Source organism: Bufo gargarizans, chromosome 4 (assembly GCF_014858855.1).
Source record: "Bufo gargarizans isolate SCDJY-AF-19 chromosome 4, ASM1485885v1, whole genome shotgun sequence".
NCBI lineage: Eukaryota > Metazoa > Chordata > Amphibia > Anura > Bufonidae > Bufo > Bufo gargarizans.
Window position 1 is genome coordinate 25,733,470 of NC_058083.1, and position 23,923 is coordinate 25,757,392.

Consider the following 23,923-nt stretch of genomic DNA (forward strand, 5'->3'; position numbering starts at 1 on the left):
CATTGAACAACTATGGAATTTTTTTTTTTGCCATTTTCCATTACTAAGCATATTCTGTAGCTACCCAGGTGGTAAGGACCTAGGGATTCATGTTTCGCATCCTCATAATACAACTACACCGCAGTGTTAAATCATCAAGGACAGCCTATAATTACACTTTTCCCTTAGAAAGTTAACCAAGCAACAGATACTATCAGGGACATAGAAAGTCTCACAGATGCAAAATACAATATGAATAATATATAGATAGATAGATATGAGAGATTAGATAGATAGATAGATAGATAGATAGATAGATAGATAGATAGATAGATAGATAGATATGAGAGAGAGATAGATATGAGAGAGAGATAGAAAGTAGATGGTAGTAAATGTAGAAAAACTATCGGGGCACTCACTACTAAAAATCAACTTTATTCCAAAATAATGATTAAAAGCGCCATTGCGGTACAGGACACAGGGTACATGGAAAGGCGATGGCTGTTTCAAGCACTTGCGCTTCCCACAAATCCTAGAGGAATCGCAAGTGCGCAAACTGACCATCACCGTTTCATGTACCCTGTGTCCTGTACCGCAATTGCGCTTCAAATCGTTATTTTGCAATTAAGATTTTTAGTGGTGAGTGCCGCAACCTTTTTTCTCTATTTGCTACCGTTTACTACACTGACACTGCTGACCACCTATATTGCCGTTTTGTGCACATACTCCAGGTCCAGATAGATAGATAGATAGATAAAAGACAAAATTGTAAAGCATCAAACACTAGGAAATTGATAGATATACAGTAAAGCCGCTAGTAATACTCTCATCCCACAGGGAAATACACCCAGCTTTACTGTATTGCTAAATTGCAAATTTGCTGGTTAGTGTAGTGACACAGCTCCCCTCCTGTGTTACTGTATAACTAGTAGAAATTCATGAGTCCACAAAAGACGTGTGATAACTTTTGGCTGCTCTAATGGTAGGTTTATTAAAACCTCATGCAACCAACTCTGTCAGCAGTTTTGACCATGCTAAACTGCTGACATCATTAGATAGGGGATGGGGAGAGCTGTACAAACAACCCTTTTGTGGAGCTTTTATTATCAGTAGTAGCGGGAAAATGAACTTTCATTCTGCTAGATTTTACTCCTCAAGTGCCAAGGAAGCGGGGCTTTACTAGGAAGTGATCTCTGCCTTGAACTGCTTCACAGCCCCTCCCCTTTGCTCTGAGTGACAGCTGTAGCATCTAACCAGGGGATCACTACAGCTGTCAACCAGAGAAGAGAGGAGGGGCTGTGGAGCAGTTCAAGGCAGAGAGCACTTGCTAGTAAAGCTCCACCTCCTGGGCACTGAGGAGCAGAATCTAGCAGAAAAAAAGTTCATATTCACACTACTCCTGAAAAGCTGTACAAAAGGTATGTTTGCCCTGCTTTCCAACCTCTACCTAGTGCTGTCAGCAGTTTAGCATGGAAATAAAAATAATTACAAGGCACCCCAGACGAAGCCAATTGTGAAACGCATTGGGCTTGCGACTGCCCCTATGGTGTGTATACTGTTTACATTTTGTATTGAACCAGTTTTCTATTACTCTTTAGTAGACTATGGATTACTTATTTATCTACTGGGGAAATTCTAGATAGTACTTTTTTGGCAATCTAGATATTATGCAAGTTCCATTTATAGCCATATGATTTCCTTATGACATTTTGTACAGATACTGCATGAGTTCCACGTACTTCTGTATCAGGTCCATATGGTGTTCATTCAGCAGTAGTGATGAGTGGCAGGGGCAATATTCGAATTTGCGATATTTCGCGAATATATGGTAGAATGTTCGTCATATATTCGCGAATATTCGTATTCGAAATATTAGTTTTATTGCGAAAAATCTGTAATTAAAAAAATCGCATAATGCTAATTTTTTATGCGAAAAAAGGTGTTGGTCAAAAACGAGTATATAGCACTACAGAATATACTGCTATATATTCGTTTTTAGAATATTCGTCATTTTTTCCATCTGAACAAATGATTCCTCCCTGCTTAAAATGCTTGTGGGTCAATGAGTCATTGGCCCACAAGCAAGAAGCAGGGAGGAATCATGACTTTAGATGTTGAAAAAAAGACAAATATTCTAAAATACGAATATATACCACTATAGCGAATATATTCGTTTTGACATTTTTTTGAATATTCATCTTTTTTTTCACTCCAAACAGTACAGTTAAACCCCTTTGGCATACTCCTCCCCACAAGCGTCCCCGTCACCATGGGAACGCCTGGTGCTTAGAATATACCATCGGATCTGAGTTAGATCGTGAAAACTCAAATCCGATGGTATATTCTAACACAAAGGCGTTCCCATGGTGATGGGGACGCTTGAAGTTAGAGTATACCAACAGGCGCATACATACTGGCCCCCTGCTGCCTGGCGGCACCTGATCTCTGACAGGGCACTGTGATCCACACAATTGACCCCTCAGGTGCAGCTCCTCCTCTACTTCTACTAATATGTGGAGACCCAGATAGGGAGACAAATGGTGCATAATGCCAAAGTCACCCATGCTTACTCTTGTCTGGCTTTTTGTCTCTGTTGGTGTGCGTTCTCTTCAGGCTCAGCTGACTGGCTCCTCTGCTGTAATGTGCTGGTCCAAGAGAAAATTTTGTGTGTGTGGAGAAAACACAAACCACAAATATCAGTAAGATAAGTAGAAAATATAAGATAGTGGAATAGGAGATATAAAACCCTAAAATTACATCAGGCCTTAAACCGATCCTTTAAATAAGTGCAGACCTCCAGCCAAATGCCCAAAACTAATACAGTCCCCAAAATGAATTCAAACCCCAGACTAGACCACAAAATGAATTCTGACCTCTAAAGGTCTCCCACATTAGAACTGAAAATTGATTCAGACCCCAGATCTTACTCAAGACCAACCCCCATAATTAATTTAGACCCCATCACAGATTTCATAAGCTAATGCATGCAGGCACCAGGCTTTCTAGCTGTATGTCAAGAGAGGGTTAAACATACATGATAGGAAAAATGCAAATACTATGACACAATCCTCTGCGTCTGGAGGAAAGAAGGTTTGTACACAAAAGAGGATTCTTTACGGTAAGAGCAGTGAGACTATGGAACTCTCTGCCTGAGGAGGTGGTGATGGTGAGTACAATAAAGGAATTCAAGAGGGGCCTGGATGTATTTCTGGAGTGTAATAATATTACAGGCTATAGCTACTAGAGAGGGGTCGTTGATCCAGGGAGTTATTCTGATTGCCTGATTGGAGTCGCAAATGAATTTTCTATTACCCTAAAGTGGGGAAAATTGGCTTCTACCTCACAGTTTTTTTTTTGCCTTCCTCTGGATGAACTTGCAGGATGACAGGCCGAACTGGATGTACAAATGTCTGTTTTCGGCCTTATGTACTATGTTACTATGTTACAATTAAAAAAACTAGTACAGGTGGGGAGAGGACCCTGCCTGCAAGAGATTACAATCTACAGTACAAGGGATGGGGAAGGACACAGTAGATGAGGGTAAAAGCTGCTCTTCTGGATTTGTTGTGGCAGTGTCACGGATGGTGTTGCAGAAAACAAGAAGTAACAAATAAAGATCCGACTGACTTGATCTGAAACTAAGAAATAAAAGGGTGAGCCCTATTAAAGCCCTATTGCTCTCCCGGACTGCTCAGCCCATGCAAAGATCTCTGTGATAGAAAGTTGCATGTCCACGTACCTAGACTGAGTGACACCTGAAAACCCCATAATAGTGAGGGGACACGACCACCGGCTCCCTGCACTAAATACAGATGGAGTCAGGGTCACCTAGAATCAACCCAACAGGAAAACACAAATAAAGGGATAGACTTATCTGAGAAACCAGCAGTAGCAAACTTCTAGCACTGAGCACAATCCAGGAAGTAGTATAAACCGCAAAGTGAGGCAGTATGGGGGGGGGATATAAAGGGAGGCAATCACTGCTAATAGATGACAGCTGGTAGAGGGAGAAGAGATGTCAAAGCGAAACCAAAACAAAAAGAACATCATGCAGGAGGTACTGAAGAACATCTATCAGAACTTCTCAGAGATCTGGCGGTGACAGGAAGCTTATTGTAATAAATACAGTACCCCAGGCCAATCCCTAAATAAATGTCAAACCCCCAACTAAATTCCCTAAACTAATACAAACACTAGACCCTATACTAGACCCCAATTCAGTTTAGACCCCAGACCACCCTCCAAAAAGGAATTCTGATTCCAGACAAGACCACCAATTTATTTCAGATCAAGGCCTATTTAAAAATAATAATAATAATAATAAAAAAAAAGAAAACTAAGGGGCTCAGGTGGTAAATCTAAACTCATCTGAATCCCCCTTCCACACCCCATTTGGGCACCAGTGGTTACTGCTGTTTAGTATGGGTTTAGCATAAGCTTTGTAGATTTTCCTATGAGCTCCATATGGTGATTAGTACCTGTACATGTGATGTCTGTGTACTTTTGTATGTATTTCATATACTCCATTTTCTATTGCTCTCTTTTCGGGCAACCAGCACCCATTTGGCATCACATGAGGTGCCTACAAAATTCCATTCCATGCAAATACATAGAAGCACACAGAGATATGGACTCCTCCATAGGATAACACCATCACCATATAGTAGTTCCATGCCAGTTAGGCCCCTTTCACACGAGCGAGTTTTCCGCGCGGGTGCAATGCATGATGTGAACGCATAGCACCCGCACTGAATCCTAACCCATTCATTTCAATGGGTCTGTGTACATGAGCGTGTTTTTTTCACGCATCAGTTCTGCGTTGTGCGAAAAATGCAGCATGTTCTATATTCAGAGTTTTTCACACAGCCCTGGCCCCATAGAAGTGAATTGGTCTTCATTGCAAAACGCATTGCATCCGCTAGCAGGTGCGGATACAATATGTTTTTCACTGACGGTTGCTAAGAGATGTTGTTTGTAAACCTTCCGTTTTTTATGATGCGCGTGAAAAACACATCAAAATGCATTGCACCTGCGCAGAAAAAACTGAACAACTGAAAGCAATCGCAGACAAAACTGACTGAACGTGCTTGCAAAATGGTGAGATTTTCACTGAACGTACCCTGAACGTACACAGTCCTAATCCGTCACGCTCGCGTGAAAGGGGCCTTAGTAGTCATATGGATGTTCAGGTCCATGAGGAGCAAGAAACAGCTGAACACAACTCAATAGTTTATAGTTAATGAGGTTTTTTTTTCTTTCTGGAAAGGTTTCAGCATTTTTCTGTGTAGAACGTTTAGATCATTTGACTTGTTTGGAAGCAGGAACATATTGTAGTACATACCCAAACATCACTAATGATGAGGCTTTTTGTCCCTGCCAGAATAATGTATGGAGGGCAATTAGTTAGATATATTTCACCCATTTCAACCTGTTTAGAGGAATCAATGTGCCTATAATGTTACTTTATTGACCACAATTTGCATGAAAAATTGCACATTAGGAGTTCAGGAGATTCCAGTGTATATTCCATTAGTGTACGGGCTGAATGGATGGTGTAGAATGAATGCATTCAGAAGATTGAAGACACAGGTTCAAGATGATCAAAGGGAAATGTAGTACTATGGAACATCCTCCATGTCATTACCAATCTTGAGGCAGAACTGGGGAAAAATGTTAAAGAATATGAAAACACTTTTGCAATCTTTATTTTTCTTCTTTAATTCATTAATGAAACAACTTTGTAAATTTCACAATATTTTATGTATTCATCTCCCATGTAGACTTATGTGTCTCTATACCTACAGACTACAAACGTGAGTAGCCTGATGCTGCTGTCATGTTTTACTTTACTCCTTTTGGCCTCTTCTTGCTAAACTTTAGCTACAGGATGTGTTTGTTTGTGGCATGTACTAGAGATGAGTGAACAGAATTCAGTGTAAATTTTTTAAAAACATTCTGTAAAATTAGAATTTCAGCAGATTTGTTTGGGTAAAAGTTTTCCTGAGAGCTACAGTAACACTAGTTTCACACATAAGGCAGAGCAATCCAGCAGGCTGTTCCTGCAGAGTAACAACCTGCCAGAGTTCTCCAGATCCGGCCTAGCTGGATATAGCTGTTCACCACCAGAGCCCATTGACTATAGTGGGAACGGGTGGGGATACAGCCGCTTCCCGACATTTATTCCAGGATTCGTCAGGATAAAAACTGTTGCACACAGCATTATTTGTCAGGCTGAATCCCGGCATAAGGGCTGGGGAGTGGCCATCTTCCTGCTGGATCCCATTATAGTCTATGGCAGGGATGGGCAAACTCAGCCCTCCAGCTGTTTTACACTCGTTTTATTAAAGAGTAATAGGACAAGTATGGCACACAGAATATCACAGTGACCCTCGCAGGGGTCATTCATAAATGCAGATACAATGCACATTAGAGGCTAAAGTAACAATCAAGCAGCTAGAATCATCTAGGCACGACATGCACAATAATTGCACATACGATATTATTATGGAACATAGACTTACAGGTACATAACACATACAAGTGAGCACTTAAGCTTAAATAGTTCATACAAAGCTATCCAACAAGCCCAATCACTTGCTTCGAAAGGGCTAGTAAGGGTCGCCGGCCGCCGAGTATTGGCGCGTTTCGTGCATGGTAAGTGGGGACAAACACCAGTCCCCCCAGACCCTGTCAAATTTTTGCGGGCATCCTCTATGCTTATAAACTATATTCTCCATAGAAACCGCGCTATTCACTAAGGAGAGCCATTGACCCTTTGTGGGGGGAATATCACCCATCCAACACAGGGCAATCGCCTTTCTGGCCATAAACAGCGTTCTTTCCAGGAAAATCCTGTGATAGTGTGACCAAGACTCTTCATCCACTATACCTAGGATGCACATCTTGGGGCACAGCTGCAATGTTGGAGGCACCAGGGCCTTGAGAATCTCCAGTATCGATATCCAAAACTGATGAATAGATGGGCAATCCCAAATCATGTGCCAAAAATCTGCACCCTCCACACCGCATCTGTGACACCTGGAGTGATCCATCCTGCCCATCTTGTGGAGCCTAGTGGGAGTTAAATAACTGTAGCGTAGAAAAAAGAGCTTGATCATCCTGTTATTAACCCCTTAAGGACACAGCCTTTTTACACCTTAGGACCAGGCCATTTTTTGCAAATCTGACCAGAGTCACTTTAACGCTGGGTTCAGACCTGAGCGTTCTGAAACGAGCGCTCTGTATGCGCGATTGTACGGGCGTTTACAATCGCGCATACAGAGACTGGCGTTCACACATTGTCGCGCGTTCCCGAATTTCTATGTGCGGGAACGCGCGACAAACGCCCAAAAAAAAGCTCAAGCACTTGTTTGAGCGTCGGGCGTTTTACAGCGTGATCGTACGCGCTGTAAAACGCCCAGGTGAGAACCATTCCCATAGGGAATCATTGGTTCTTGCCTGTTGTGCGTTTTACAGCGCGTACGAACGCGCTGTAAAACGCTCAGGTGTGAACCCAGCCTTAGTGCTGATAATTTTAAAACGCTTTGACTTATCCAGGCTGTTCTGAGATTGTTTTTTTTGTCACATATTGTACTTCATGACACTGGTAAAATGAAGTAAAAAAAATTTTTTTTTTTGCACCAAAAAAGACCAAATTTATCAAAAATTTGGAAAAATTAGTAAATTTCAAAGTTTCAGTTTCTCTACTTCTGTAATACATAGTAATACCCCTAAAAATTGTGATGCCTTTACATTCCCCATATGTCTACTTCATGTTTGAATTATTTTGGGAATGATATTGTATTTTTGGGGGATGTTACAAGGCTTAGAAGTTTAGAAGCAAATCTTGAAATTTTTCCAAAATTTACAAAAACCAAATTTTTAGGGACCACTACAGCTCTGAAGTCACTTTGCGAAGCTTACATAATAGAAACCACCCAAAAATGACCCCATTCTATAAACTACACCCCTCAAGGTATTCAAAACTGATTTTACAAACTTTGTTAACCCTTTAGGTGTTGCACAAGAGTTATTGGCAAATGGGGATGAAATTTGAGAATTTCATTTTTTTGGCTAATTTTCCATTTTAACACATTTTTTCCACTAACAAAGCAAGGGTTAACAGCCAAACAAGACTGTATCTTTATTGCCCTGACTCTGACGTTTTCAGAAACACCCCATATGTGGCCGTAAACTACTGTACGGCCACACAGCGGGGCGTAGAGTGAAAGGTGCGCCATATGGTTTTTGGAAGGCAGGTTTTGCTGGACTGTTTTTTTCATAATCGAAATGTAGTAGTGTTTGGGGACTGAAATGGCAAGAACCTGTTGCAAATATGTGAGTCTGGGGAGTATTAGGGAAGATAGAAGGTTTTTTCGACCAAACCAGGAGAGAGTTGGGTTGGACCTAGCTAAGTTGTCAATAGTACTAATAATCAAATTTTTTAAGGGAATATAGTTAAGAGAAAATAGTTCCGTTATTTCTGGACTAATTTTAACCCCTAGATATGTGATGTTAGGGGAGGACCAATTAAATGGAGAGTTTTGCATTAGAAGGCGTTTTGTTGCCTGAGGAACACCGAAGCATAGGACTAATGATTTACTAGCATAATTTTAAAGTCTGACATCATACTATATGTTTTCAAGTGGGACTGGATTCGGGGGAGGGACGCTTTTGGATTATTCGTCATTATGAGTACGTCATCCGCAAAAGCGGCTATTTTCTGTTCCCTGCCTCCCAAACATAGACCCCCTATCTCCTGGTCCAATCTTATATTTGCTAGGAGCGGTTCTAAAGCCAGGACGAACAAGAGGGGCGATAATGGGCAACCCTGGCGAGTCCCATTTCTAATAGGAAAGGGAGATGATATGGTACCATTTACTAATACTGAAGCTGTTGCTTGTTCGTACATTGAGAAAACTGCTTTAGTAAAGGAATCGGGTAGGCCAAATCCGGGAAGCACTTGTTGTAGGTATAACCAATTGACCCTATCAAATGCTTTTTCAGCGTCTGTGCTGAGTAGAAGCAGGGGGGAGGAAACTCGTTTAGCATGACAAAGGGTATTAATCACCCTTGTAGTATTGTCCTTCCCTTCCCTGTTACGGACAAAGCCTACCTGATCTCCATGAACAAGTTGAGGGAGAAGAATAGCTAGTCTGTTGGCTAACATCTTGGCCAGGAGCTTAAGGTCTATGTTTAGGAGGGATATGGGTCTATAGTTGGAGCAAAGGCTGGCGTCTTTCCCTTCTTTGGGGATGAGAGTAATATGGGCCGCCGTCATATCTCTCGATAGTGGGACTCCCTCAAGGGTCTGGTTACAAACTTCCAAAAGATGGGGAAGAAGGAGATTCTGGAACATTTTGTAATATGCTAATGGAAGGCCATCAGGGCCCGGGCTCTTGCCTGTCGGCATTTGGTTCATTGCTGTTTTAAGCTCAGTCAATGAAAAGGGGGCTGTGAGACTCGACTTCTGTTCTAGGTCAATGGTAGGAAGTTTAGCTGCTTCCAGGAAGGAGGATATAACATTAGCTCGAGTTACTGTTTCAGTTGTTGAGGGGAGATTATATAGCTCATTATAAAATGAGCGAAATTGGGCTGCGATTTGGTTAACCGAAAAAATGGGGGTCCCATCATGTGAGGATAACTGATGGACAAAGTTCGCTGACCTCCTCCCTTTAACCCTATTCATTACAAACTTGGTGGCTTTATCCCCATGTGCGAAGAATTTGTGTTGAGAGCTCATGTGGTATTTTGCTGCTCTATTGGCTAATAGGGATCTAAGTTTAGCTCTGTATTCTGACAGCTTTTGAAAGTGGGTGTCAGTGGGGTTGGCTTTATGGTAGGACTCTAAGATCTGAATGTTTTTCAGGGTATCATCTACTTCCCTTTCTCTTTTTTTCTTGAGGTGTGTGCCAATACTAATGAATTGTCCTCTCACAACAGGTTTATGAGCATCCCATAGGGTGTTGGCCGTGATATCAGGGCTTTTGTTTAGGGAGAAATATTCTGTGATCTGCTTAGAAATCCGGTCGATCGAGTCCTGAAAACCCAGAAGAGTTTCGTTCAGGCGCCAGTTAAAGCACGAGGGCGTTTCATTTGGGGCTAGGACTGAAATATATATTGGGGAGTGATCTGACACATGTATGGCACCAATGCTAGCCTCTCTGCACAGGTGTATGTGCTCCTTGGAGATGAAGAGGTAATCTAATCTGTGGTAAGTTTTATGTGTTGGGGAATAGAACGTAAAGTCTAGCGTGCTCGGGTGGAGAGAGCGCCATACATCCACCAAATGTAGATCCCAGAGGGTATTTCTAATATGCTTTAGGAATTTTCTGGAATGAGACGATTTATGAGAGGAAACATCTAATTGCGGATACAGAGCGACATTTAAGTCACCCCCAGCGATTACTATACCCTCTTTAAAGGAGTCTATAATGGGAAAGATTTCAGAAAACCAATGGGCTTGATTGGAATTAGGAGCGTACAGATTAATAAAAGTATACGTTTGTGGTCCTATGGTGCCTTTGAGTAGGACATATCTGCCTGCTGGATCTAGGATCTGGCTAGTGAATTTGAATGGGATTTTCCTCTGAAGCCCTATGCTGACCCCACTGGAGGCCGAGGAGTCGCTCCCACAGTGGTACCAATTGGAGAAGTGAGAGAACCGCATGTCCGGGTAGTGGTTGAAGCGGAAATGTGTCTCCTGGAGAAAAATCACACCAGCCCCGGCTTTTCTTAGAATGGCAAAGATTTGGCTCCGTTTAGAAGGGGAGTGGAAGCCTTTGACATTGTAAGAGGCCACTAATATGTCAGCCATTATTTATGGGGTGTGTGGGTTTACCTTGTAGCTGTTGTGAGTTCCCTCCAGTATGTGCACCGGATCCACCAAGGTCCTCCACCCCCAGTGGGGCAGCGCAAGTGTAGAAGACAATCCAGTCCAAAGCAATAGGCGGGTACCTTGAGTCAGGGGTGAGTAAAGGGGAAAGAACATAACATGTTAAACAAACAAGAGATACGAACATTGACATATTATAATATGTCGTAATCATGAGGGGGTTATTTGGTCAATAGACCGTTTAAGAGATCGTGTAACGCCCATGGAAGGGCCAATAACAGAGCAGGAGGTTGGGGGAAAACATATAAAAACATATGAAAAGGCTATCAGAAGTCATGTAGACATTGAATTTAGACACTTTAAGCAGTAGTATATGAAGAAATCCAAAATATCAGCTAAACCTGGAACTGCCATATTGAGTGCAAGTAAGCCTTTCTATTGTTCTAGTGAGAGACTTCTCGGCGTAAGATGGAAACCCCTCTTCTTGGAGCGAGATGACTTTGGTGTACGCAGTACTTCGAAAGGAGCCACCTTAGGTACATCTGGCAGGGTACTGAGATCTTGGAAGAGCTCCCAATTTTCAATCTGCATAGGTGGCACATTCAGGATCTCAAAGGCAGATGTGAGGTCTGTAAATGAAGAAATGTTCACTCTCCTGCCTGCGTACGAGAAGGATAAGCCGAAAGGATAGGACCATCTATACAGCACTTTCTTGGAGCGTAACCAGTCCGTTAAAGGTTTAAGGGATCTTCGCTTCTTTAGAGTTGAAGGGGCTAAGTCCTGGTATATATCAATCTTGGAATCTTCGTACGTGAGATCCGGATGGTTGCGCGCGGCTTCCAGGATGGCAGTTTTCACTTGAAAATTCAGGAACCTACATATTATGTCCCTGGGTGGTTCGGCCGGCTTAGGCTTGGGTCTAAGGGCTCTGTGCGCCCGCTCTATGATTATATCTTGTGAGAAGTTAGGGCCCAGAAGTGACCCGCATATTTCCATGATGGAGGCTGAAATCTCACCTGGGGAGACTGTCTCTGGCACTCCTCGGAATCTCAGATTATTTCGGCGCCCCCTGTTTTCTTGATCTTCTAGTGAGCAGTGGAGATCGTTTAAGTATAATGCGCAGCGGCGAAAAGAGTCTGACACCGCAGACTGGTGGTTCAGTATCTCTGCCTGGCGCAGCTCTAAGTTCTCCACGCGGTCTCCCACATGCCTCACCTCGTTCCTGCATGCAGATATTTCTGCAAGGATCGGCTCCATAATCCTGCTGAGGGCACGGTCAAGGTATTTTCTTGTGACCGGAAGGTCAGAGCTGACTTGTACCTAGTCTGAATCGCTCTCCCCCTCTGACTGTGCAGGAGCTCGCTTCGGTGCTTTAGCCTGTGGAGTCGGCGCCATCTTAGGCTCTCTGGCGGCTACCGTTGCGGCGGCTTTCTTCAGGAATTTCTCCATGTCTCCTCCAGCATTCTGTATCTTGGAGGGAGCAGCAGTGTCACTGTGCTTGGGGTTCCCGATTTTTACCATTTCTGCCTCTGTGTGCTAGTTATAGCTGGCGTCAGGGACGAATCTCTAGACAGAGCACAGAGCTATGCGGCCATCTTCATCAGGCGCAAGCTCCGCCCCCGCTGGACTGTTTTTTTTTTACACCATGTCCCATTTGAAGCCCCCTGATGCACCCCTAGAGTAGAAACTCCATAAAAGTGACCCCATCTAAGAAACTACACCCCTCAAGGTATTCAAAACTGATTTTACAAACTTCATTAACCCTTTAGGTGTTGCACAAGAGTTTATTGGCAAATGGGGATGAAATTTGAGAATTTCATTTTTTGGGCTAATTTTCAATTTTAACCCATTTTTTTCCACTAACAAAGCAAGGGTTAACAGCCAAACAAGACTGTATCTTTATTGCCCTGACTCTGCCGTTTACAGAAACACCCCATATGTGGCCGTAAACTACTGTACGGCCACACAGCGGGGCGTAGAGTGAAAGGTGCGCCATATGGTTTTTGGAAGGCAGGTTTTGCTGGACTGTTTTTTTGACACCATGTCCCATTTGAAGCCCCCTGATGCACCCCTAGAGTAGAAACTCCATAAAAGTGACCCCATCTAAGAAACTACACCCCTCAAGGTATTCAAAACTGATTTTACAAAGTTTGTTAACTCTTTAGGTGTTGCACAAGATTTAATGGAAAATAGAGATACAATTTCAAAATTTCACTTTTTGGGCAGATTTTCCATTTTAATATTTTTTTTCCAGTTACAAAGCAAGGGTTAACAGCCAAACAAAACTCATTATTTATGGCCCTGATTCTGTAGTTTACAGAAACACCCCATATGTGGTCGTAAACTGCTGTACGGGCACACGGCAGGGCGCAGAAGGAAAGGAATGCCATACGGTTTTTGGAAGGCAGATTTTGCTGGACTGGTTTTATTGACACCATGTCCCATTTGAAGCCCCCCTGATGCACCCCTAGAGTAGAAACTCCAAAAAAGTGACCCCATTTTAGAAACTACGTGATAAGGTGGCAGTTTTGTTGGTACTAGTTTAGGGTACATATGATTTTTGGTCGCTCTATATTACACTTTTTGTGCGGCAAGGTAACAAGAAATAGCTTTTTTGGCACAGTTTTTTTTTTTTGTTATTTACAACATTTATCTGACCGGTTAGATCATGTGGTAATTTTATAGAGCAGGTTGTCACGGACGCGGCGATACCTAATACGTATACAATTTTTTTTATTTATGTAAGTTTTACACAATGAATTAATTTTTAAAACAAAAAAAAGTTTTAGTGTCTCCATAGTCTAAGAGCCATAGTTTTTTTCAGTTTTTGGGCGATTATCTCAAGTAGGGTCTCATTTTTTGCGGAATGAGATTACGGTTTTATTGGCACTATTTTGGGGTGCATATGACTTTTTGATCGCTTGCTGTTACACTTTTTGTGAAGTAAGATGACAAAAAATTGCTTTTTTTACACCGTTTTTTTTTTTTTTTTTTTACGGTGGTCACCTGAGGGGTTAGGTCATGTGATATATCTTTATAGAGCCGGTCGATACGGACGCGGCGATACCTAAGGCTCCTTTCACACTAGCGTTCGCAGGTCCGCTCGTGAGCTCCGTTTGAAGGAGCTCACGAGCGGACCCGAACGCAGCCGTCCAGCCCTGATGCAGTCTGAATGGAGCGGATCCGCTCAGACTGCATCAGTCTGGCGGCGTTCAGCCTCCGCTCCGCTCGCCTCCGCACGGACAGGCGGACAGCTGAACGCTGCTTGCAGCGGGCGGGTGTCCGCCTGGCCGTGCGGAGGCGTGCGGATCCGTGCAGATCCGTCCAGACTTACAATGTAAGTCAATGGGGACGGATCCGTTTGAAGATGCCACAATGTGGCTCAATCTTCAAGCGGATCCGTCCCCCATTGACTTTACATTGAAAGTCTGGACGGATCCGTCCGAGGCTATTTTCACACTTAGCTTTTTTTTTGCCATTTTAATGCAGACGGATCCGTTCTGAACGGAGCCTCCGTCTGCATTATTATGAGCGGATCCGTTCAGAACGGATCCGCCCGAACGCTAGTGTGAAAGTAGCCTAATACGTATACTTTTTTTTATTTATGTAAGTTTTACACAATGATTTCATTTTTGAAACAAAAAAAATTATGTTTTAGTGTTTCCATAGTCTAAGAGCCATAGTTTTTTCAGTTTTGGGGCGATTATCTTGGGTAGGGTATGATTTTTGCGGGATGAGATGACGGTTTGATTGTTACAATTTTGGAGTACATACAACTTTTTTGATCACTTTTATTAACTTTTTTGGGAAGTAAGGTGGGCAAAATTTCAATTTCATCATAGTTTTTTAAAAAAAATTATGGCGTTCACCGTTTGGGTAAAGTAACATGACCGTTTTATAGATCAGGTCGTTACAGACGCGGCGATACCAAACATGTGTAGGGAATTTCATTTTTTTTTATTTTTAATCAGTGATAAATGTTTTTTTTTATTTTTACTTTTTTTTGACCCAGACCCACTTGGTTCTTGAAGATCCAGTGGGTCTGATGATACAGTACAGTACAATATATAGTACTGTACTGTATTTTACACTTTGTCTGAACAGATCTATGCCTGAACAGATCTTTGTCTGAACAGATCTGTTCAGCACCATGGACAGCAGGACGCCTGAGAAGGCGTCCTGTTGCCATGGGAACCTTCCCCGTCTGCTCAGTTATGTTCAGAACTGCGCAGACGGGGAAGGGTGAGGACGGGGCTCTGGGGGGCTGTCTGGGAGCTCTCTCCCTCTCCATTTGGGGGCCTGCAAAGGCACAGCAGCCCCCCGATGGGAGAGGGAGGGAGCTCCCTGCGCTGTTAACCTTTTCCATACAGCGGTCCGTACGGACCGCGGTATGGAAAGGGTTAAACGGCTGATATCGCAGCACAGATGTCAGCCGTTTATACCAGGGTGCCAGCAATGTGCTGGCACCCTGGTATACCCACTAGTAACCAACGATTATTCAAGGGGAGGCGGGCGGGGGATCGCGATCCCGCCTGCCGCACCGCCCGCCTCCCGCACCGCCCGCAACCCTCCCCCTGCACCTCCCACCGTGCTCAAATAACTCAGGGGTGCAGGGGGGAGGGGATGCAGGAACATTTTTGGAATCGTGAAGTTTCTGATCCCCGCGGTCAGGGACCGCGGGGATCAGAAACTGCAGAAATCGCAGCAAACCGCAGGTCTGAATTGACCTGCGGTTTGCCGCGATCGCCGACATGGGGGGGTCACGGGACCCCCCCGCGCATTTAGCCTAGGTGCCTGCTCAATAATTTGAGCAGGCACCGGGTTCCGATCACTGCCAGCCGCACGGCAGTGATCAGAAATACACAGGGCGTACATGTACGCCCTGTGTCCTTAAGTACCAGGGCACAAGGGCGTACCTGTACGCCCTATGTCCTTAAGAGGTTAATAGAGGGGGACACTCTAGTTGGAGCTATTAAAGCTTCCTCCCACTCCTCAGAGGTCAAGGAGGGTATGAGCTTTTTCCACCTTTCCTCGACAGCCAACGGGGTTACCAGCATGCGACAATCGAGCAAGTGAGTGTAGAGGACCGACACTATTCCTCTAGGGCCTTGAGACCTCAGAATCCCAATGATAGGATACTTGGATATACATCTGCTTCCACCCCTAACCTGGGCTTGAAGTGTATGACGCAGCTGAAGGTACCTATAAAATAGGGGGGCTCGGCACCAAAAATTTGTCTTGGATTTGAGAGAATGTGAGCAGCTGATTGCCCTTATATATGTCCCCCAGTGCTTGAATCCCGTATCTTCTCCACTCCACTGCCCCGTCTAGTCCCGACAGATGGGGAAACATACAGTTGTCCCAAATGGGGATGTCACTAGGAATATCTTTATACGTACTCAACTTGGAGGCCTGCCATGTCTGGTGGGCCAATTTATGAATTGGAAGAGTGCACTTTTGTAGGCGTCCCACACCTTCCAGTACAGGCCATAATGTAGTATCCTGCAGATACTCATGCAAGTAATATTCCGCATTGGGCCTCGGAGCCTCAGTAACCCAACTCTTCAGAAATCTGAGCTGACTAGCGATAAAGTAGAGAAAAAAATCAGGTAGGGCAGCACCCCCTTGCAGCTTCGACCTCTGAAGAACCGGGAGCGAGAGTTTCCTTCTAACCTTCCCCCAGACAAAGGCAGTGACCAAGGCATGAATGCGTTTAAAGAAACCTTGGGGAATCGGAGTGCAGGTGTGAGACAGTAAATATAGACCTTTGGGTAACAGAACCCTTTTCACCAAATTTAGTCTGCCCATAGCAATAGACAATAGAAGGGACTCCCACGTTTTCATTTTATCTTGGAACAGTGTTTCCAGGGGCTCGACATTCAAGACATAGGAGAGCTGCGGTACTCTAGTGATCACTACCCCAAGGTATTTGAATCTGTCAACTACTGGCAAGTTGTGGTGGTAATCCGCCCAGTCGTGTTCCCATAGAGGCATGATGGCAGACTTACCCCAGTTTATGTGTAGTCCCGAATAACGCCCAAACAACGCAATCATCTCAATCGCCCTTGGAAGAGACACCTCCGGACTAGACATAAATAGTATCAGGTTATCCGCATACAATCCTATTCTCTCCTCCCTGCTTCCCATTGACACCCCTGTGTATACTGGATCCTGTCTAATTCTTATTGCCAGGTGTTCTATCGCTATTGCGAACAGAAGAGGTGAGAGCGGACAACCCTGCCTGGTTCCTCTATGTAGAGAGATCTTTTCCGAGTGTGAGCCATTGAGCTGGATACCTGCAGAGGGATTATTATAGAGTATAGTGATCCATCTGATAAAATTGGGACCAAAGCCAAAGCTCCTCAGTACAGCTATTAAGAAGGGCCATTCCAGGGAATCAAAAGCTTTGGCCGTGTCTAATGAAGCTAAGGCCCACCTGTCCTTCCCTGCAGCGCCCACTTGCGCAATCACCTGCGCTCTCCTGATGTTATCCGAGGTGGACCTTCCCGGCATAAAACCTGATTGGTCAGAGTGAATCACGGATGTTATCACCTTATTCAGTCTGTTAGCTAAGATCCTAGTCAGGATTTTATAATCCAAGTTCAGAAGCGAGATTGGACGATAAGATCCACAGTCCAGCGGGTCCTTGCCAGGTTTCAATATCAGAACAATGGAAGCATCGTACATTGAATCTGGCATTGATCCGCCGGAGTGCACAGCCCCATACAGCCTCAGTAACTGCGGAGCCAGACCCTCCTTATACCTAGAGTACACTTCCACCGGGATGCCGTCAGGCCCAGGGCAGGTCCATAATAGCTCTTTCCACTTCCTCCAAAGTGATATCCTCTTCCATAATACCCTTATCCAAATCACTTAGTCTGGGATAAGAGACCTCAGCAAGGTAAATCGCCAAGTCCTGCTCAGTGTAATTAGCCGCTGACCTATATAGGTCCGCATAAAAAGCATGGAGGCATTTTAATATATCCTGAACCGTTTCCACTATGCGTCCATCAGTCTCCCGAAGGCGAAGTGTTGGTGGAGCCATAGTGCTAGCCCGCGCTATATGAGCCAGTAATTTCCCTGCCTCATTGCCTGTCTCAAACGCCTGTTGCTTAAGGAAGAAGAGTTTTCTTTTACTTTTCTCTTCTAAGTGCAGAGTATATTGTCTACCTTTGGTCATCCACTCAACTCTATGCTCCTCCGTGGGGGACTCAGTGAATACCCTCTCAGCCACCTTACAGCTTGCAAGTAATTCCTCCTCTTTACGCTGCGCTTCCCTCTTGATATATGAAATGGAAGACTTGAGACAACCTCTAAGATACGCCTTCAAAGTCTCCCAAAGTATTAAGGGATCAGTGGAAGCATCCTGAACCTCGAAAAACACCTTTAGCTGATCAGGGACTCTGTCTGTTGGGCCAAATAGAGTGAGTGAGAAAGGGTGAATGCGCATTTTACTGCCTATTCCAGGAGATTTAGAGGATTCCAGCTCAGCTAGCACCGGGGCATGATCAGAGGGACCCTGCGGACCATGATGTACGTCAACCAGGTCTGTGTAGACTATAGGGTTGCCAAGCAGGTAATCTATTCTAGACAGAGCCCCTCTAGAGAGTGTAAAACAAGAATATTCTCTGGTATGTGGGTTCCTGGCCCTCCACATGTCTATCCATCCCATTTCTTGAGAGATCCTAGCAAGGGACGTAGCATCCCCAGTCTATCAGCCCTGCTCCTAAATCTATCCAGGTCCTCGCTCATGACCTGATTAAAGTCTCCCATACATAAAAATCGAGCATTGGGGTAATGAGTCACAAAGCCCACAACTGACTGGAGCAGGGAGATAGAAGCAGGGGGTGAATTATACAAATTGACAATTACATAAGGGACACAGTCGATATGTGCAAATAAGAAAATGTATTGACCTCCTGGGTCAATCATGGAGTGATGGATCTCACATCTCAGGCTCCTATGAAACAGGAGTGCTACTCCTCTAGAGTGCACACTGCCGTAGGCGCTAAATAGGTGTTGGGCCAAGGGTTTTTTAAGCCTATTTCCCGTTTCCAGAGTGAGATGGGTTTCCTGAAGACCCAGAATGTGAGGATTAAAAGACCGAATCTGAGAGAATACTGCAATCCTCTTCTTTGGGTCTCCTAATCCTCTGACATTCCAAGACATGACTCTCAGGGGGGCCATAAGGATGCAATTTCTGAATCTAGGACATATAACCCCTTATTCAGCTTGTGCCTCATCAGTACGTGCATCTGAACACACCAATACAGCAATGTTCCTGCAAGAAGGTTATAGAAGTCTGGCCATACTTGATACGAGTATACATGAGCGTGCATAAACATAACATATAACAATAACATGAAAGACCTGAGTGTGTCAGGTACCGGACCAGCTAACTGAGTGGTCCTAAACTCGGGGACCTGTATGGCGTAGATGGTTGGTAATACCACACAGGTAATGCCCCTTCCCTCGTTTCAACATGATCATGAAAGCTGCCACCATTTGCTTAATGGAATAGAACTTAACACCACAGTGTCCCGCCATTTAGTCGTAGAGCCCCTATATAGAAGACTGGCCAACTTTTAAGGCCAACAAAATGTCATGGACTCCATAACATGGCATGGGGTCAGTATAACTCGCAGAAAAGTCATGGAAACTCTAAGAACGCCCCACTCAAAGGGAACATAAAGGAACAGATAATACTTGCTGTGCGAACAGGGGGCAAATCAGCATAGAGGAGGACGCGCAGCCACTCTCGAGGCCCAGTCCTCAGCCTCTCTGGGGTCGTTAAAGAAGATAGTCTTGTCACCATCTATCACTCTAAGGCGAGCTGGGTAGGCCATGGAGTACTGCAAGTTTAGCTCCCAGAGACGGCGCTTAACTGTTACAAACGTAGCCCTTCTCTTCTGGAGATCAGTTGAGAAATCCGGAAAGAGGGAGATCCTCGCGTTATCGTGCCTTATGTCTTGCTTGTGCCTGACTTGACTAAGAAGAAGATCGCAATCCCTCCAGTTCAGGAGACGCGCCAGAAGTGGTCTTGGGGGGGCTCCTGGTGGTGGTTGTCTGGCAGGGACACGGTGTGCCCTCTCCACTGCATAGGCTGGAGTGAACGGTGCTTCAGGGAACTGCTCCTTGAACCAGGCCTCCAGGAACGCCGCCGGATCTCTGCCCTCAGCCTTCTCAGGTAGGCCCAAGATCCTCACATTATTGCGACGCGATCTATTTTCCAAGTCGTCGCATTTCTGCTGCCATTGACCCACCGATCTTTCCAGGTCTTGCACTCTCCCTTCAATCGGTCTGGTCAAGTCCTCCAGTGCCGATACGCGGTCCTCAGTGGTCTTAACTCGATCCCGCAGCTGTTGCATATCATGGCGGAGCAGGCTGACATCCACTCTCACCTCCTCCAACTTCCCGGTCAGTGAGGTTTGACATGATGAAATCGCCACTAGCGGCTGATCATATGCAGCCTTAAGAGTAAATTCAGGCTCGGTGGGTTCGTCAGTCTCTGCATGCTGAGCGGCCTGTCCCCGGGTGACCACCGCGCGCGATGGTGATGCGGTCGCAGCGCCATTCTGGGCCTCAGACCTGGCGAATTCTTTTAGCCTCTCCGCTGCAGTCTGAGCTTTGCTAGGCCCCATCGTCGGTGTGCGGGGTCTTCTCCTGCGTTTACACACCATCCACTCTGTACCTGGGGTCGGCAGTTTGTCAGGATGGCGCAGGATTATAGAGGGTAAGCGGAGCTGCTCTCAAACGCGTGCTCTCGTGCTGGCAGTTGGCCACGCCCCCCCCCCCCTCCAGCTGTTTTAAAACTGCAAATCCCATCATTCCCAGTCTGTCTACAGCTATCAGCCTACAGCAGGGCATGATGGGATTTGTAGTTTTAAAACAGCTGGAGGGCCGAGTTTGCCCATCCCTGGTCTATGGGGTCTGGTGGTCACGCAGCACTATTCAACTATTTTAGATCCGGGGAATGCCACAGGAACAGCCTGCTGGATTACTCTGCTGCATTTGTGAAAGAAGCCTAAGTTAGTTTTTTCCCCTCTGCCCTGATGAGGAAAAATCACCCTGAAACAGCTGTCTGTAGATGGGAGGCTGGATTAGCTATTATCCAAGTTTTGCTTCAAGGCCTGTTTAAAAGGTTGAGTATTGACTTATAGGATATCTAGTGGCATCAGAGGCTTAGCTTTCGTTTCTACATCTGAATCTGCACATAAAAATCTGCAACAAAATCCACACAAAAATCTGCATCTTTGTAAAAATCCATACCTGCATTTTTTCTGACAGATTTGCTATAAAAGATGCTCCCCAGATTCTGACCAAGTCCTCTACTCTGAACAGATGAGGGACAATCACCCCTAAACAGCTGTCTCCAAGTTAAACTTCAAGGCCTGTTTAAAAGGTCAAGCACTGACTTTCCCTTTTGGAAGGGCAGCTAATTTGCATATATTTTCCCAGAAACCCAGAGCATTGACTGGCCTATAAGACTCCTCACATCTACTAGGTCCGGTCCATAAGAAAAAATCACTCTCTTCCCAACTACTCACACCCAGCTACATAATGTTGAGTGTATATTGATTATTATCCTGTGTAATCTTGCTTTGCATTTTATATTACTGGTGTAATTTTCCGTGTACACCAGCAGGTGGTAGCAGTGTGTAGCAGGTTATAGTTAGTATCTAGCATGGAATAGTCCATTCCAGGTTAGCTCCCCCTTTCTGAGGAGGAGTGGAATGTTCCCACTTCCTACCTCATGGGGAGGAAGGAAAGTTCTAGTCAGTGTGTACCAGTCCTCTTCCTGGGGTAGGCTGTGTGAGTCAGAGCTCCCAGAATCAGGGATCCCAACCCTGGATTCTGCCTCGGCTGAGGCAGAGATCCATCCTCCCAGCCTGAGTCATCTACCTCAGCTGGACGACCAGAGAAGCAGCCATCCACAGAACTATAGATCTCCAGGAAGAAGACATCATACCCTGCGAGCTGTCCTGTGAGTACAGATCCCAAGACCAGGAGAAGCTAAATACCTCCTCAGCTAGTCAGGCCCAAACTAAGCAGACTAAAGACAGAGCAGAAGATAGATACCTGCCAGATTCTACTAGGCGTATGTACAAGAAGCAGAATAGATAAATTCCTGCCACATATTGCCAAAACCTGCTGGGACCCAAGACTTATGCTGTACCTTGCATGGATCAAAGCTGCCATTCAGTAAACTCAAGTTGGACTTTATTACCCGTTTGGATCTCAATTATTCCTCAATTACTCCTGCTAACCACACTCAATTTTATTGCAAGTGAGCCAGGATTCAGGAGTCCAGCCATACCAAGGTAGGAGACACCGTTGACACTACACAGAGACATTACCCCCCTCTGGCATTCCTCACCTGGTGTATGAGCTATAACATCTTAAAGGGCCCTGCTACAGTACCTGCGCAAGCTGCAATTGGCGTAACAAACTATTACATATATATACTGACCCACTGCATAGCAACCCCACTGACCCAGTGTCCTGCTCTTTGCAAATATACTTTTCATTAGGGTAGAATCAAATTTATTTGCTGATTTGAATGAATCGGTATTAAAATAATGTTAAGAAATTCACTCATCTTTAGTCTTTAACCATTAAGACACATAAGCTGTATATACACTGCAGTAGAATATTTTTAAAAGGTTTTTCTGGGACTTTAATATTGATGGCCTATCCTCAGTCAGCAATATCTGATTAATGATGGTCCGACTCCCAGCCTCCGCACTAATCAGCTGTTTAAAGAGGTCAGGACACTGTGATAAGTGCTGCAGTCTCTTCCTAGGCCAGTGATGTAATATCCATTGGTCACATGGCCTACTTTCTTCAGTGTACCATTCACGTAAGTAGGCCTGAGCTGCTGTAGGACGTTATTCTTGGTAAGCATTCACCGGAACAATTACAGCCTTTTTATATACAGTAGCTGATTGGCAGAGGTGTCAAGACCCCAAGTGATATTAATGGCATATCATATCATATCATGAAGATAGTACATAAAAAGTGCAACAAGGCAATTTCAAACATTTCTTCACTTCTTTTTTAAATCCTTCTTTAAATATTCCATGTAGCAAAAGCATAGTCCAAAGGTGCAAGACAAGTCCAAATTTTTGAAACAAGTATTTCAGGCAGAAGCGATGAAGGAGAATCAAGGATGATCACACATAGATGCAACGTTTCGGCGTCCGCCCCCTTGAGGTTGGTAAAGTTGATAGTATAAAGGCTCATCGATTGACAATATTTTCCTCCAGCACTGAGGTCTTTCCTCTGGGTTCCTCAGTTTCCTACCACACTCAAAAATCCTACTGATATTTGAATTGGCTTCCTATGAAATTAGCCCCAGTGGGTCAGATTTACTAATGCTATCTAATAGTTAGACAGAAAACAAAAAAAATCTGACAGACCTTTAGCCTGTCTCTAACTTCATGCCAACTATTGGTTGGCATACTATGTAACAGAATTTTGTGCCAAATTAGTGCACCTTAATTCATGCTTTTTTCCCACAAAGAGACACTTCTTATCACAAATCTATACCCCCTCCCCCCTTGATAGATGAGTCAATAATTATTCTTTTGGCTTCATAAAAATTTCTAAAATAACTGGCACCAAACATGCAAGAAATGTTTGTGATAATTACACCAGAATTCAGGTGCAAGAACAATAATAAATATCGAGAAATGTGTGTCTGGGAAATTAGATTGTAAGACACACTAGGACTATGGGGACTATGTTGGAACCTGATGCCTGTTATTGGGTCTTGGGAGAGGGTTCTTTCAGCACTAGACACAGTGGTGTACCCACCATGGAGGTGTTGACGCAGCTAAGTCTGGTTGGGCCGTAGCACTGCACTTGTTGCTGACATGAAAACACTCAATTTTCATGCATCCACCACTAGGGGGGGTTCAGTGCAAAGAGATTTTACAGCTTCTATTGCAGTCAATGGTCATTGTATAAATTCCTATGCACTAAGCTCCCCCTATTGGTGGTTTAAAGCAGACAATTTTATAATACACTGAGGGAAGCAATGAACATATGAGGGAGATATATTCATGCCAAATGTCTGGTGTAAATGCATTGAGAAATATGGTGCCATCA